Raw genomic sequence first — 18,128 nt, 5'->3', positions numbered from 1 at the left:
AAATATATAACCTGAATCTAATCATCAATAAGCATTAGACATAATAAAATTGAGGAACAGTCTACAAAATAAATGACCTGAATACTTCAAAATACCAATGTCATGAATGACCAAGAAATGGCTAAGGAACTGTTCCAGATTGACAGAGGCTAAAGAAACATAAAAGCTAAATGTAATGAGTGGAAAAAATAAATGTAATGGGTGATTCTGCAATAGATTGTGGACTAGGAGGGGAAAAAAGTTATGAAGGGCGTGACTGAGGCAAAAGCAAAAAAAAAGGGAGTATTATAAACAACTTAATATTTTTAAAAAATCTAAATATGTGAATTTCTATAAAAGCATAAAATGTCAAAGTTGAATAAAAACTGAGTAGAAATATTGAATAAGAAGACTTAAAGAAACTTAAATCACACTCAACAGCTTTCTCCCACCTTGTCCCCCATTAGTCCTAGATTTTACAAATGAGTTCCTTCAACCTTTCAGAAACATATAACAGCACTGACAGAAGCTGTCCAAGAAAATAGCAAATGCTGTCCAGCCTAATTTATATAAAGAGGTAATATTCAACCAATTCTCACCTATACAGCTGTATCAATTGCTTACATTCTGATTGGCTGTGCCCCAGTATGAATAAACAGTGAACACTGTCATTTTGAAGTATACTTAGTTTGAGTATTACTTGGAACAAGTATAATTAGAATTCCAAAATCAGATGACAAAACAACAAATGATACAATTTCACTTATGCATCGATGGAAATATCCCTGATAAAATTTAGCTTTAAAAAATCCAACAGTCCATTGTTTTTCATTTTTTTAATGTTTTTAATTATTTTTGAAAGAGAGAGAGAGAGAGCATGAGTGGGAGAGGGGCAGAGAGAAAAGGAGACACAGAATCTGAAGCAGGCTCCAGGCTCAGAGTTGTCAGCACAGAGCCCAATGTTGGGCTTAAACCCATGAGCTGCAAGATCATGACCTGAGCCAAAGTCAGACACTTAACTGAGTCAGCCACCCAGGAGCCCATCAACAGTCTATTTTTTTCTAATCGTGCATTATAATCACTTAGTGTTATCTGAGGACAATTCTACATGAAAAATCATTCAATGAATGAGTGATGACAGTGGAACTCGTGAACTAAAGGTCACCTAAAATCTTCTCCATAAAAGCCACACAAACACTGGCAAAAATTGTCCAATCAACTTCTTCAGAACCTGAAAATTAATTAAAGGCTAAAACAATCTGGGGAGCATTTATTTAAGAAAGTCAGTTGAATCTCAGTAATTACAATTACCTTTGTAGCATTTGAACTTGGGCTGTTTCCATACCTCATTCCCCAGGTCCATGGTAGCTTTGAAAACCAACAATTCCAAAAAAAAAAAAAAAAAAAAAAATAAAAAAAAAAAAAAAAAAAAAAAAAAAAAAGGGGCGCCTGGGTGGCGCAGTCGGTTAAGCGTCCGACTTCAGCCAGGTCACGATCTCGCGGACCGTGAGTTCGAGCCCCGCGTCAGGCTCTGGGCTGATGGCTCGGAGCCTGGAGCCTGTTTCCGATTCTGTGTCTCCCTCTCTCTGTGCCCCTCCCCCGTTCATGCTCTGTCTCTCTCTCTGTCCCAAAAATAAAAAATAAAAAACGTTGAAAAAAAAAAAAAAAAAAAAAAAAAAAAAAAAAAAAAAAAAAAAAAAAAAAAAAAAAAAGAAAACCAACAATTCCACAATCACAGGAAAACCAACAGCATAGCAGCCACTGGAGGGAGAATAGGGTTGGAGTTTCTTCAAAGCCCCAGGTAACTGTCATTATTTGACCTGTCTGGCAGTTCCCTTGAAATCCTCAAATGGCTTGTCTTTATTTGACCTGACTCCAGTTTGCCTAATGCAAATAACTTTTTGTCCTCAAAGGGCTTGTCAAAGATACTCAGCAGCAACTGTTTAATGTCTCAGCTGCCTGAGACAAACAACTAGCTGACCAAACAATGTGGTCATTAGATGACCCCAGGAAGCTTTGAAAAATTCCAACTTATTCCTGGGCATCTATAAGGTTACACATACATGAAGGGCTATATGCATGTCCAGAGCTGTGCACATGCTCAGGAAAGACCTGAGAAAGCCCTCAGCTCTCATCTCTGTCTGACCTTGACTTCAAGGAAGTAAGGACTATGATAGAGTTGTAAACTACCTGGCTGAATGTGGAAAGCTGGAACCGATATATACACTCAGCCCCTAGGCAAAGACTGGGAGAACTATTGGTTCCAAGCATTAAGAAATCACAGTCGGGGTGCCTTGGTGACTCAGTCAGGTAAGTGTCCAACTTCAGCTCAGGTCATGATCTCATGGTTTGTAGGTTCAAGCCTCACATCAGGCTCACTGCTGTCAGTCTATCAACGCAGAGTCTGGAGCCTGCTTCAGACTCTGTGTCTCCCTCTCTCTGTGCCCCTCCCCTGCTCAGGCTCTGTCTCAAAAATAAATAAATGTAAAAAAAAAAAAAAAGAAAAAGAAATCACTGTACATTATTATCCAGCCATTAAACTAACTGAGTAAAGACTCTAGTGGCTTCACCCAACAAAGAACACAAATTTGACAGAATTAGTTCAGGAACACAGCTAAAGAAACTGCAGTAACAATGACAATAAATAGTAATAACAAACTCTAGGGGACAGGGAGATAGGATTTTTAAAAAGCTGCCACATTATTCAAAATATGTAATTTTCCAAAAAAAAAAAAGAGAGAGAGAGACATGCAAACAAACAAGGAATTATGGCCCATACACAGAAAAACAAGCAGTCCATAGAAATTGTTATTGAAGAAACATAGATGTTGTACTTCCTAAACTGGATTTAATCAGCTATTTTAAAGATGTTGTAACTATGGGGCGCCTAGGTGGCTCAGTTGGTTAAGCGGCCGACTTCGGCTCAGGTCATGATCTCGCGGTCCGTGAGTTCGAGCCCCACGTCGGGCTCTGTGCTGACAGCTCAGAGCCTGGAGCCTGTTTCAGATTCTGTGTCTCCCTCTCTCTGACCATCCCCTGTTCATGCTCTGTCTCTCTCTGTCTCAAAAACAAATAAACGTTAAAAAAAAAATTTTAAAGATGTTGTAACTAAAGGAAATCATGTCTAAATAAATAAAGGAAAGTATGATAACAATATCTCATCAAACAGAGATTTAAAAAAAAACAAAGGGAAATTCTGGAATTGAAAAGTACAATATCTGCAATAAAAATTTCACCAGAGAGAGTCATAAAGAGATATGAGCTAGAAGAAGAAAGAACCTGTGAACTTGAAGGTAGTTCAAAAAACAGAACTGAGGAAAAGAGAGAAAAAAATAAAGAAAAAGTGAACACAGGCTCAGAGACCTGGGGAATACCAACAAATGGTGCAACACACATATAACAGAAGGAGAGAGAGAAAGGAGAGATAAAAGAATATTTGGAAAAATAATGGCTGAACATCCCCTGATTTTGTGAGAAATATTAATTTACACATCCAAAAAACTCTGCAAACTTCAAGTAGGATAAGCTCAAAGACATTCCCACTTAGACATATCAAAAATCACTGTTGAAAAACTAAGATAAAGGATTCTTAATGTGGAAAAACTATTTAGAAAAGTAATATTTTTGCTTTATGTTTTTACTAAAGGTCCTAAATATTGAACATTCAAATATTCTATAAAAGGCAGTGCAGTATATTCAAATGTCAAAGTATTATGGATTTGTTAATAATAGGAAATATTTTGCACTGATTGAATCTGCCCATTTGACCTAGACAATAAATAGAATCAGCCAGAATGGAAATGTTGATTGCAAAATCTTTTCATTCTCCGCAATAAATAATTCCTCCCAGACCTGTCTTGGTCACAGTGCCAAACTCAGTCAGAGATTCTTTAGAGAATTCATGTCCTAGACAGCAAACAAGTCTCAGTCTTCTAAATAACCTTCCATGCATTACTGAAAGTGATACAGTGAACTTGAAGGGGCCCATAAGAAAGAGGATACTAAGGAAACAGCTAGATAACTGAGAAAGAAAAATCCGCATAATTCTATATTTGGTTCCACCCACTAGAAACAGTTGGTGTAAACGTGATATATTATAAATATGAGGAACTCAGCTCATCTACAAGGCAAAAATATCCCCCCAAAACCTCATGTCATATATTTAGTGAAAAATTAAACAAAAATGATTCTTGGTGAATTCCTTCCTTCCCTTTATTTTTGTGAACAAATACTATGACTCTCCTTCTTTTATATCTATGTATTACCTCCTTTCAAATGTATTTCATTAGAACCCTCTTTTGAAGTAGCCTCCTTAAATTTTGCTAACTTCAGATAAGAACCACTTTCCCACCTCAGATGGGCATCAGGATACTTTATCTTCCCTGGGTTTCAAGAGACTTTCCACCCTTGCTCACAAGGCAGCACTTGAAAGTAGTTTTGAGTATACTCAGATATAGAAGTAAGACTATAATTTTGATGTTTTAAGAAATGGGGTTTAGTGATTATTATCTGTCATAATTGTATGGATTGCTTTAGATTAGCTGGGTGATTGATCTGTTCCACTTGGCATTGTCTGGGATCTCTTGTTTGGGGCTGGGACACTTCCCAAATCATTCTATGAGGCCAATATCTGATTCCCAAATCAGACAGACATTACAAGAAAATAAAACTATAGACCAATATTCTTTATGAACATAGACACAAAAAATTCATAATAAATTCTAGCAAATGAAATCCAGCAACATACGAAATGTATTATACACCATGACCACGTGGGATTTGTTCCAATACAAGGTTGGTTCAATATATGAAAATCAAATAATGCCATAGACCATTTAATAAAGAATAAAAAACACAAGATCATTCAATGGATGCAGAAAAGACATTTGACAAAATCCAATACCCTTTATTATAAAAACACCAAACAAACTAGGAATAGAAGAAAACTTTCTCGACCAGATAAAGACATCTGTGAAAAATTCATAACTATCATACATAAAGATGAAAGACTGAATGCTTTCTTCCTAAAATTAGGAAAAAGACTGCTTTTGCCATTCTTTCAACTGTAATGAAAACTATAGCCAGAGTAATTAGGCAAAAAGAAAAAAGACATCCAGATTGGCAAGAATTTTTACAATTCAACAACAAAAATGTAACCTGATCAATGTATGTGCTAAGAAATTGACCAGACATTTCTCCAAAGAAGGTATACAAATGGTTGATAATTATCAGAGAAAAGTAAGTCAAAGCTACAATGAGATAGCACTTCCCACCTAGTAGAATGACCTTCACTTAAAAAAAAAAGTGTAGGTGAAGATGTGGAAAAAACTCATGTATTGCTGATGGAAATGAAGATATAGCTGCTTTCAAGAAGAGTTTGGCAGTTCTTCAAAAAGTTTCACATACAGTTACCTTAGAATTCTGAAATTCCATTCCTAGGTATGTACCTAAAATAAGTGAAAACGCATGGTATATGTCCATATTAAAACTTGTATCCAAATGTTCATAGCAACATTATTCATTATAGTCAAAAGGTAGAAACAACTCAAATATTCAAGTGATGAATAAACAAAATGATATATCTATTTAATGGAATATTATTGAGCTATAAAAAGAATGAAGTATTCATACATGCTACAACATGGAGGAACTTTGAAGACATGCTAAGTGAAGGAAGCCAGACATCAAAGACAACATATTTTATGATCCATTTATATGAACTGTCCAGAATAGGCAAATTCATAGAGACAGAAATCAATATGGTGGCTGCCAAGGACTGGGGGCAGGGAGCAATAAAGAATTACTGCTTAATGGGTATAGGATATCCTTTGGGGGTAATTAAAATGTTTTAGAACAAGACAGAGGTAGTGGTATCACACCTTTTTGGATATATTAAAAAACACTCAACTGTGGTGAATTTAATGGTGTATAAATTACACCATTTGACAGCATTTAACATGAAAATTTGACAATATAATTTGCCACATAAAGAGTGGGAAAATAATGTGATTGCCTCCATAGAGAAAAAAAATCTTTGAAAAATTTCCAGATTCTTTTATTAGAGAAAAAAAATCACACACCAGAATGGAAGGAAATCTCCTTGACTTGTTAAAGTTTGTATCTACACAGACACACATGCACACGCACACACACACACACACACACAATATAATAAATAGTATACTTAACAGAAAACTTAAGAGTTACTTCACTTATTGAATAAGATTCCCACCAATAGTGTCATTTAACATTGTATCAGACTTCCTGGTCAATACTAGAAAGTATAATAATAATAATAGGGATGCTGTTGGTGAAGAAAAGGTATTAGGCTTCTAAGGCAAGATGTAAAAATGTTGTTTAGAAATTATATCATACACCTAAACAATTCAACTAAATTAACAAATAAGAGTTTAGCAAGGTTCCCAGAGACAAAATCAATATGTAAAAACCAATGGCATTCTCTATACCAGCAAAAATCAACTGTCAAATACAACTTAAAAAGGTATCCTTCCAAAACAATAAAAATTTAAGGTACATGAGAATTCTTTATGTGGTATACATAAACTCAACTTTTATAAATGTTAAACTTTACCAAGGTATGTAGATAAGTATACAAATAAATGGAATACATTTTCTGCTCTGGATGAGCCCATTTAACATTATAAAGATATCAGGACTTCCAGGGAAGATGGACAAGAGGAGGACAGCAGAGTTCATCTCTGTCCCACAGATACAACTAGGTAACCCCCACATCAGTGTAAATAACCCAGAAAATGAACTGAAGACTGGAATAGAACCTCCACAGCTAAATGTAGAGAAGCTGTCACAATTGGAGAGGGTAGGAAGGGAGAATATGCAGTACTGTCTACTGGAGGGAGGTATGCTTTGGGTGAAGAAAGGGGAAAGAATCAGAGTCTCACCCAAGGCACCCCAAGGAGAGGACAAATCCCTGCAACATTTGGCTTTGAAACTAGAAGAGCATAATTTGACAAGATCTTACGTCAATGGGACTTAATACCTGGAACTTTAAATATCAGTGGGCTCAGCTCTGGGAGAGCCCAGAGGGCAAGAGGAAATTGAGTTCCACCCTTAAAGAGACAGCATACAAATAGCCCCAGTGAGATACAGCAGAAAGCCCCAGTTTGAAAAATGCCTGTGATATACAGAAGGCAGATTTGTTTACTATTCCTAGATCACCTAAGAGGCAGGGATCATTGGGAGCCTTCTCCAAGAACAAAAGAGCTGGCAGGCACAATTGCCCTTACTTGGCCCCAGGCCTAGACACAGGGCCACCTGTGGGAACCAGCTCAGTGCCCACACTCACTACCTAACTTGATTACACCAAAGCCCTACCCACTTCCCCACTCCTGTGGAACCACCCTTCCCAATCTTACTTGCCTCAGTCCCAGTTTGGTGGCCCTGACCCCCAGAAGACCAGCCCAAACCCCTGCTTACAAGCACCTCCCAGTGTGAGAGTTTTGCAGAGCCTCAGCCCAGGCAGCAGTGGGGACAGGTCTCATTTCACAAGCAGACCAGAGCATACCTAATTAAACATACCCCTTTCAGTCCAGGAACTAAAAACTGCCCAAAACAGGCAAAGGGAGCCTCTGAAAAAGACTGTCCTGAAGGAGAAAGTGGCCAGGACAAAACAGCAGGGCACATGCAGCACACAATGGAGTCACTCTCAGAAGCACTGGGCCCTGGGGAACAGGGGACACTACACAGAAGGGCACTATAGGATCTCTTCTTCATAAAGGTCATTACTCTCAAGAGCAGGAGATGTAACTGACTTTCCCAGCACAGAGAAATAGGCACATAGACTTAGACAAAATAAGAAGACAGAGAAATTTATCCCAAACAAACAAACAAACAAACAAACCAAACAAACACAAAACAAAAAACAGGGCAAGGCCAGGGCCAGAGATTTAAGCAAAACATAAAAGTAATGTCCCTCATGGAATATTTAAAGCAATGATCATAAGGATACTTACTGGACTTGAGAAAAGAGTGGAATACAAAAGTAAGTGAGACACTTAACACAGAGGTAAGGACTAACAGAGATGAAGGGCTTAATAAATGAAATGATAAACATGTTTGATGGAATGAAGAACAGGCTGGAAGAAGCAGAGGAACAAATTAATGACCTAAAAGACAGAGTGATATAAACTAATCAAGCTGAACAAGAGACAAGAATTATGCAAAAGAATAGACTTAGAGAACTGTGACTCCATCAAATGTAATCTTCATATTAGAGTAGTCCCAGAAGAAAAGAGAGAATAGAAAATATATTTAAAGAAATAATAGCTGAAAAGTTCCCTTACCTGGGGGAAGAAACAGATCACCAGATCCAGAAGGCAAAGACAGCCCCAAACAAAATCAACAAAAGGAGATCCATACCAAGATACAGTAATTAAACTGGAAAAAATACAGTGATGAAGAAAAAAATTTAAAAGTAGCAAGAATGAAATCCCCATAAGGCTATCGGGGGATTTTTCAGCAGAAACTTTCCAAGCCAGAAGGGAGTGGCCTGATATATTCAAAGTACTGAATGGGAAATTTTTTCAGTCAAGAATACTCTATTCAGCAAAGCTATCCATAGAATAGAAGGAGAGATAAAGAGTTTCCCAAACAAAAATTAAAGGAGTTCATGATCACTAAACCAGCCCTGCAAGAAATATTAAAGGAACTCTCTGAGTGGAGAGAACAAAAGTGACATAAGAAGGTAGGAAACACAGAGGCAGTAAAAATAGATATTTCTGTAAAAAAAAACAGTCAAGGAACTTACAAAATAAAAAGATGCAATATATGATAACATACACCTAAAACGTGAGGAGGAGAGGAATAAGAATGAGTTCAAACTTAAATAATCATGAACTTAACATAGACTGCTATATGCAGAAGAGGTTATATACAAACCTAATGGTAATCATATTTCAAAACCCACTAATATATATGCAAAGAATAAAGAGAATGAAATCCAAATATATCACTGAAGAAAATCAGCAAACCATAAACGTAAATGGACAAAATGCTCCAATCAAAAGACATAGAGTGACAGAATCGATTTAAAAAAAAGACTCAGCTATATTCTGGCTACAAGACCTTGTACAAGACAGCTAAAAGGCTGTCTTTTAGACCTAAAGACACGGGTAGATTGAAAGTGAGGGGATGGGGAAACATTTTTCATATCAATGGATATCAAAAGAAAGCTGGTATAACAACAGACAAAGGACCCTATATAATCATAAAGGGGACAATGCAACAAGAAGAAACAATAATTATAAATATTTATGCACCCAACATAGCAGCACGAAAATACATAAAGCAGTTAATAACAACCATAAAGGAATTAATTGATAATACAATAATAGGAGAGAGCTTTAAAATCCCACTACATCAATGGGCAGATCATCAAAACAGAAAATCAACAAGGAAACAATGGCTTTGCATGACACATTGGAACACATGGATTTAACAGATATATTAAGAACATTCCATCCAGAACAGCAGAATACACATTCTTTTCAAGTGCACACAGAACATTCTCCAGAATAGATCACATATCAGGCCACAAAACAAGCCTTAACAAATTCAAGAAAATCAAAGTCATACCATGCATTTTTTCTGACCACACTGCTATGAAACTAGAAGTCGATCACAAGAAAAAAACCTGGAAAGAACACAGACAAATGGAGGTTAAATAACCTACTATTAAACAACAATTGGGTAAACAAAGAAATGAAGGAAGAAATTTTAAAAAGTACATGGAAACAAATGAAAATGAAAACACAATGGTCCAAAACCCTTGGGGTACAGTAAAAGCAGTTCTAAGAGGAAGTTTATAGCAATACAGATCTATCTCAAGAAGCAAGAAAATTCTCAAATAAACAACCTAATCTTGCACATAAAGGATTTGGAAAAAGAACAAACAAAACCTAAACCAGCAGAAAGAAGGAAATAATAAAGATTAGAGCAGAAATAAATGATATAGAAGTTAAAAGTAAAAGCAAAAAACAATAGAACAGATCAATGAAACCAGGAGCAGATTCTTTAAAAAAAAAAATAAAACTGATAAACCTCTAGCCAGACTTACCAAGAAAAAAAGATAAAGGACCTAAGTAAACAAAATCACAAATGAGAGATGAGAAGTAAAACCAACACCACAGAAATACAAATAATTACAAGAGAATATTAGGAGTAGCTACATGCCAACAGACTGGGCAAATTAGAAGAAATGGAAAAATTACTAAAAACACATAACCTACCAAAACTGAATGAGGAATAAATAGAAAACTTGAACAGACCAATTACCAGAGATGAAATTGAATCATTAATAAAATAACTCCCAATGAAAAAAAAAAAGTCCAGTACCAGATGCTTCGCTGGTGACTTCTACCAAGCATTTCAATAAAAGTAAATATGGGGCGCCTGGGTGGCTCAGTCGGTTGAGCGTCCGACTTCAGCTCAGGTCATGATCTCGCAGTTTGTGGGTTCAAGCCCCGCATCGGGCTCAGTGCTGACAGCTCAGAGCCTGGAGCTTGCTTCGGATTCTGTGTCTCCTTCTCTCTCTGCCCCTCCCCCACTTGTGCTCTATCTCTCTCTGTCTCTCAAAAATAAATAAATGTATAAAAAAAATTAAAAAAAAATAAATAAATAAAAAAATAAAAGTAAATACTATTCTTCTCAAACTATTCCAAAAAAAAAAAAAAAATAGACATAAACTTTCCAAATTCATTTAATGAGGATACCAAAACCAGATAAAGATACCACCAAAAAGAAAACTGTAGGGCAATATCTCTGATGAACATAGATGCAAAAACCAACAAATTATCAGAAAGCTGAATCCCACAATATATTAAAAAAATCATTTACCATGATCACATGGGATTTATTCCTGTAATGCTATGGTGGTTCAATAGTCACAAATCAATCAATGTGATAAAACACATCAAAAAGAGAAAGGTTAAAAATCATCTGATCATTACAATAGATGCAGAAAAAAACATTTGACAAAGTACAACATCTATTAATGATAAAAACTCTCAACAAAGTAGGTTTAGAGGAAACATACCTGAATATAATATAGGCCATATAAAAAACCCACAGTGAACATCATCTTCATTGGTGACAAACTGAGAGCTTTTCCCCTTAGACAACAAGAAGAGAAGGATGTTCACTCTCACTTTTATTCAACATAGTCCTAGAAGTCCTAACCACAGCAATCAGACAAGAAAAAGAAATAAAAGACATCCAGATTGGTAAAGAAGAAGTAAGACTTTCACTATTTGTGGATGACATGATACTACAGAAAACCCTCAAGACCCCACCAAAAAGCTAGTAGAACTGATAAATAAATTCAGTAAGGTGCAAGATACAAAATCAATATATAGAAATCTCTTGCATTGTAATATATTAATAATGAAGTAGCATAAAGAGAAATTAAGAAAACAATCCCATTTGTAATTTCACCAAAAAGAATAAAATACCCAGGAATAAACTTAACCAAGGTGGTGAAAAACTTATACTATGAAAATTATTTAAAAAAATGATGAAATAAATTGAAAATGATACAAACAACTGGAAAGATATTCCATACTCATGGAAGAATAATAAAATGTCCATACTACCCAAAGGAATCTACAGATTTGATGTAATCCCTATCAAAATAGCAACAGCATTTTTCACAGAGCTAAAACAAATTATCCTAAAATTTGTTTGGAACCACAAAAAAGACCCCAAATAGCCAAAGCAATATTGAAAAAGAACAAAACTGGAGGTATCACAATCCCAGATTTTAAAATTTACTACAAAGCTGAAGTAATCAAAATGGTATGGTACTGGCACAAAAACAGAAACATTGATCAATGAAACAGAATGCAGAGCCCAGAAATCAATCAATATTTATATGGTCAATTAATTTTTAACTGAGGAGGCAAGAATATACAATGGGTAAAAGTCTCTTCAACAAGTAGTGTTGGGAATACTGGACAGCCACATATAAAAGAATGAAATTGGACCACTTTCTGACACCATACACAAAAATAAACACAAAATGGATTAAAGACCTACATGTGAGACCTAAAACTAAAAATCCTAGAAGGGAGCACAGGCAGTAATTTCTCTGATACCGGCCATAGCAACATTTTTTTAGATATGTTTCCGAGGCCAGGGAAACAAAAGTAAAAATAAACTATTGGGACCACATCAAAATAAAAAGCTTCTGCACAGTGAAGGAAACAATCAACAAAACTAAAAGACAACCTAAGGAATTGGGAAGATATTTTCAAATGACATATCTGATAAAGAGGTAGTATCCAATATATATTAAGAAATTATACAACACTAAAAAAAAACCCAAAACTAAATAATCCAATTAAAAAATGGGCAAAAGATACAAGCATACATTTATCCACAGAAGACATACACATAGCCAATAGACACATGAGAAGATTCTCAATATCACTAATCATCAGGGAAATGCAAACCAAAACCATGAGATATCACCTCACATCTGTCAAAATGGCTAAAATCAAATACACAAGAAACAACAAGTGTTGGTAAGAAAAAGGAATCCTTGTGCACTGTTGGGGGAAATGCAAACTGGTGCAGCCACTTTGGAAAACAGTGTGGAGATTCCTCAAAAAGTTAAAAATAGAAATATCCTATAACCCAGCAATTGCACTACTAGATATTCACCAAAGGATACAAAAATACAGATTTGAAGGGGCACATGCATGCCAATGTTTATAGTAGCACTATCAATAATAGTCAAATTATAGAGAGCCCATACATCCATCAACTGATGAATGGATAAAGAAATGGCATATAGATTTATTTGTGAAGATGGCAGCGTAGGAGGACGCTGGGCTCACCGCATCCTGCTGATCACTTAGATTCCACCTACACCTGCCTAAATAACCCAGAAAACCACCACAAGACTAGCAGAACAGAGTCTCCGAAGCCAAGCGCAGACAAGAGGCCCACGGAAGAGGGTAGGAAGGGCGGCAAGGCGGTGTGCACTACATGGACTGGCGGGAGGGAGCCCGGGGTGGAGAGGCGGCATGCTGGCCAAGCAGAGACCCCAAGTCTGGCTTGCAAAAGCAGAGGGGCCAGACAGAGTGTGTTGGACAGCGAGCGGGGTCTTAACATCTGGAAGGTTAATAAGTTAACAGCTCTGCTCAGAGAGCGGGAAGGCTGGAGGACAATGGGAGGGAGAGTTGCTGAGCCCGGGACAACAGAGCTCAGTTTGGCGGGGAACAAAGGTGCTCGCCAGCACCATCTCCCTCGCCCACCCCCCAGCCAAAATCCCAAAGGGAACCAGTTCCTGCCAGGGAACTTGCTGGCACCGCACAAACACCCAACGCTGTGCTTCTACGGATCCACACCTCCAGAGGCAGGTCTGACTCCCTCCCGCTGCCACAGGGCCCCTCCCAAAGCGGATCACTGAAGGAGAAGCAAGCTGAGCCTGCCCCTCCCGCTCCTGTGCACCTTGCCGATCCACCCCAGCTAATACGCCAGATCCCCAGCACCACAAGCCTGACAGTGTGCAAGTAGCCCAGACGGGCCATGCCACCCCACAGTGAATCCCGCCCCAAGGAGAGGGGAAGAGAAGGCACACACCAGTATGACTGTGGCCCCAGTGGTGGGCTGGGGGCAAACATCAGGTCTGACTGTGGCCCCGCCAACCAATGCGAGTTATTCAAGACAGCACAGGGGAAGTGCCCTGCAATTTGGCACCACTCCAGGAACTATCCAAAATGACCAAACGGAAGAATTCCCCTCAAAAGAATCTCTCGGAAATAACGACAGCTAACGAACTGATAAAAAACGATTTAAACAATATAACAGAAAATGAATTTAGAATAATAGTAATAAAATTATCGCTGGGCTTGAAAACAGTATAGAGCACAGCAGAGAATCTATTGCTACAGAGATCAACGGACTAAGGAACAGTCAAGAGGACCTAAAAAATGCAATAAACGAGCTGCAAAATAAAATGGAAATGACCACGGCTCAGATTGAAGAGGCAGAGGAGAGAATAGGTGAACTAGAAGATAAAATTATGGAAAAAGCAGCTGAGAAAAAGAGAGATTAAAAAATCCAGGAGTACAAGGGGAAAATTAGAGAACTAAGTGATGCACTAAAGAGAAATAATATACGCATAATTGGTATTCCAGAGGAGGAAGAGAGAGGGAAAGGTGCTGAAGGTGTACTTGAAGAAATAATAGCTGAGAACTTCCCTGAACTGGGGAAGGAAAAAGGCATTGAAATCCAAGAGGCACAGTGACGTAACTTGAATCGATCTTCTGCATGACATATCATAGTGAAACTGGCAAAATACAAGGATAAAGAGAAAATTCTGAAAGCAGCAAGGGATGAACGTGCTCTAACATATAAAGGGAGACCTATAAGACTCGTGACCGATCTCTCTTCTGAAACTTGGCAGGCCAGAAAGGAATGGCAGGAGATCTTCAATGTGATGAACAGGAAAAATATGCAGCTGAGAATCCTTTATCCAGCAAGTCTGTCATTTAGAATAGGAGAGATAAAGGTCTTCCCAAATAAAAACTGAAGGAATTCGTCACCACTAACCCAGCCCTACAAGAGATCCTAAGGGGGATCCTGTGAGACAAAGTACCAGAGACATCGCTACGAGCATAAAACATACGGATATCACAACGACTCTAAACCCATATCTTTCTATAATAACACTGAATGTAAATGGACTAAATGTGCCAACCAAAAGACAAAGGGTATCAGAATGGATAAAAAAACAAGACCCATCTATTTGCTGTCTACAAGACTCATTTTAGACCTGAGGACACCTTCAGATTGAGAGTGATGAGATAGAGAACTATTTATCATGCTACTGGAAGTAAAAAGAAAGCTGGAGTAGCCATACTTATATCAGACAAACTAGACTTTAAATTAAATGCTGTAACAAGAGATGAAGAAGGGCATTATATAATAATTACAGGGTCTATCCATCAGGAAGAGCTAACAATTATAAATGTCTATGTGCCAAATACGGGAGCCCCCAAATATATAAAACAATTACTCACAAACATAAGCAACCTTACTGATAAGAATGTGGTAATTGCAGGGGACTTTAACACTCCACTTACAGAAATGGATAGATCATCTAGACACATGGTCAATAAAGAAACAAGGGCCCTGAATGATACATTGGATCAGATGGACTTGACAGATATATTTAGAACTTGCATCCCAAAGCAACAGAATATACTTTCTTCTCAAGTGCACATGGAGCATTCTCCAAGATAGATCACATACTGGGTCACAAAACAGCCCTTCATAAGTTTACAAGAATTGAAATCATACCATGCACACTTTCAGACCACAATGCTATGAAGCTTGAAATCAACCACAGGAAAAAGTCTGGAAAACCTCCAAAAGCATGGAGGTTAAAGAACACCCTACTAACGAATGAGTGGGTCAACCAGGCAATTAGAGAAGAAATTTAAAAATATATGGAAACAAATGAAAATGAAAATACAACAATCCAAACGCTTTGGGATGCAGCGAAGGCAGTCCTGAGGGGAAAATCCATTGTAATCCAGGCCAATCTCAAGAAACAAGAAAAATCCCAAATACAAAATCTAACAGCACACCTAAAGGAAATAGAAGCAGAACAGCAAAGGCAGCCTAAACCCAACAGAAGAAGAGAAATAATAAAGATCAGAGCAGAAATAAACAATATAGAATCTAAAAAAACTGTAGAGCAGATCACCGAAACCAAGAGTTGGTTTTTTGAAAAAATAAACAAAATTGACAAACCTCTAGCCAGGCTTCTCAAAAAGAAAAGGGAGATGACCCAAATAGATAAAATCATGAATGAAAATGGAATTATTACAACCAATCCCTTAGAGATACAAGCAATTATCAGGGAATACTATGAAAAATTATATGCCAAGAAACTGGACAACCTGAAAGAAATGGACAAATTCCTAAACACCCACACACTTCCAAAACTCAATCAGGAGGAAATAGAAAGCTTGAACAGACCATAACCAGCAAAGAAATTGAATCAGTTATCAAAAATCTCCCAACAAATAAGAGTCCAGGACCAGATGGCTTCCCAGGGGAGTTCTACCAGACGTTTAAAGCAGAAATAATACCTATCCTTCTCAAGCTATTCCAAAAAATAGAAAGGGAAGGAAAACTTCCAGACTCATTCTATGAAGCCAGTATTACTTTGATTCCTAAACCAGACAGAGACCCATTAAAAAAGAGAACTACAGGCCAATATCCCTGATGAATATGGATGCAAAAATTCTCAATAAGATACTAGCAAATCGAATTCAACAGCTTATAAAAAGAATTATTCACCATGATCAAGTGGGATTCATTCCTGGGATGCAGGGCTGGTTCAACATTCGCAAATCAATCAACGTGATACATCAATCACATTAATAAAAGAAAAGATAAGAACCATATGATCCTGTCAATCGATGCAGAAAAGGCATTTGACAAAATTCAGCATCCTTTCTTAATAAAAACCCTCGAGAAAGTCGGGATAGAATGAACATACTTAAACATCATAAAAGCCATTTATGAAAAGCCCACAGCTAACATCATCCTCAACGGGGAAAAACTGAGAGCTTTTTCCCTGAGATCAGGAACACGACAGGGATGTCCACTCTCACCACTGTTGTTTAACATAGTGTTCGAAGTTCTAGCATCAGCAATCAGACAACAAAAGGAAATCAAAGGCATCAAAATTGGCAAAGATGAAGTCAAGCTTTCACTTTTTGCAGATGACATGATATTATACATGGAAAATCCGATAGACTCCACCAAAAGTCTGCTAGAACTGATACATGAATTCAGCAAAGTTGCAGGATACAAAATCAATGTACAGAAATCAGTTGCATTCTTAAATACTAACAATGAAGCAACAGAAAGACAAATAAAGAAACTGATCCCATTCAACAATTGCACCAAGAAGCATAAAATAAATCTAACCAAAGATGTAAAAGATCTGTATGTTGAAAACTATAGAAAGCTTATGAATGAAATTGAAGAAGATTAAAGAAATGGAAAAACATTCCATGCTCATGGATTGGAAGAATAAATATTGTCAAAATGTCAATACTACCCAAAGCTATCTACACATTCAATGCAATCCCAATCAAAATTGCACCAGCATTCTTCTCGAAACTAGAACAAGCAATCCTAAAATTCATATGGAACCACAAAAAGTCCCGAATAGCCAAGGTAATTTTGAAGAAGAACACCAAAGCAGGAGGCATCACAATCCCAGACTTTAGCCTCTACTACAAAGCTGTCATCATCAAGACAGCATGGTATTGGCACAAAAACAGACACATAAACCAATGGAATAGAATAGAAACCCCAGAACTAGACCCACAAACGTATGGCCAACTAATCTTTGACAAAGCAGGAAAGAACATCCAATGGAAAAAAGGCAGTCTCTTTAACAAATGGTGCTGGGAGAACTGGACAGCAACATGCAGAAGGTTGAAACTAGACCACTTTCTCACACCATTCACAAAAATAAACTCAAAATGGATAAAGGACCTGAATGTGAGACAGGAAACCATCCAAACCCTAGAGGAGAAAGCAGGAAAAGACCTCTCTGACCTCAGCCATAGCAATTTCTTACTTGACACATCCCCAAAGGCAAGGGAATTAAAAGCAAAAATGAACTACTGGGACCTTATGAAGATAAAAAGCTTCTGCACAGCAAAGGAAACAACCAACAAAACTAAAAGGCAACCAACGGAATGGGAAAAGATATTTGCAAATGACATATCAGACAAAGGGCTAGGATCCGAAATCTATAAAGAGCTCACCAAACGCCACACCCGAAAAACAAATAACCCAGTGAAGAAATGGGCAGAAAACATGAATAGACACTTCTCTAAAGAAGACATCCGGATGGCCAACAGGCACATGAAAAGATGCTCAATGTCGCTCCTTATCAGGGAAATACAAATCAAAACCACACTCAGATATCACCTCACGCCAGTCAGAGTGGCCAAAATGAACAAATCAGGAGACTATAGATGCTGGCGAGGATGTGGAAAAACGGGAACCCTCTTGCACTGTTGGTGGGAATGTAAATTGGTGCAGCCACTCTGGAAAACAGTGTGGAGTTTCCTCAA

At 37.5% G+C, this 18,128-nt stretch overlaps 2 long non-coding RNA genes across 4 annotated transcripts in view; one reads left to right on the top strand and one right to left on the bottom strand.

Moving 5' to 3' along the window:
- Nucleotides 1-18,128, bottom strand: part of LOC122210807 — a 180,062-nt gene that overhangs the window by 77,837 nt on the left and 84,097 nt on the right. The window lies entirely within an intron of this gene.
- The window catches only part of LOC122210808, a 69,398-nt gene that overhangs the window by 27,289 nt on the left and 23,981 nt on the right, over nt 1-18,128 (top strand). The gene's annotated exons all lie outside the window — the stretch shown is intronic.

Source organism: Panthera leo, chromosome F2 (assembly GCF_018350215.1).
Source record: "Panthera leo isolate Ple1 chromosome F2, P.leo_Ple1_pat1.1, whole genome shotgun sequence".
Classification (NCBI taxonomy): Eukaryota; Metazoa; Chordata; class Mammalia; order Carnivora; family Felidae; genus Panthera; species Panthera leo.
The sequence above is the reverse complement of the archived record's forward strand: the minus strand, read 5'-3'. Positions and strand labels throughout refer to the sequence as shown.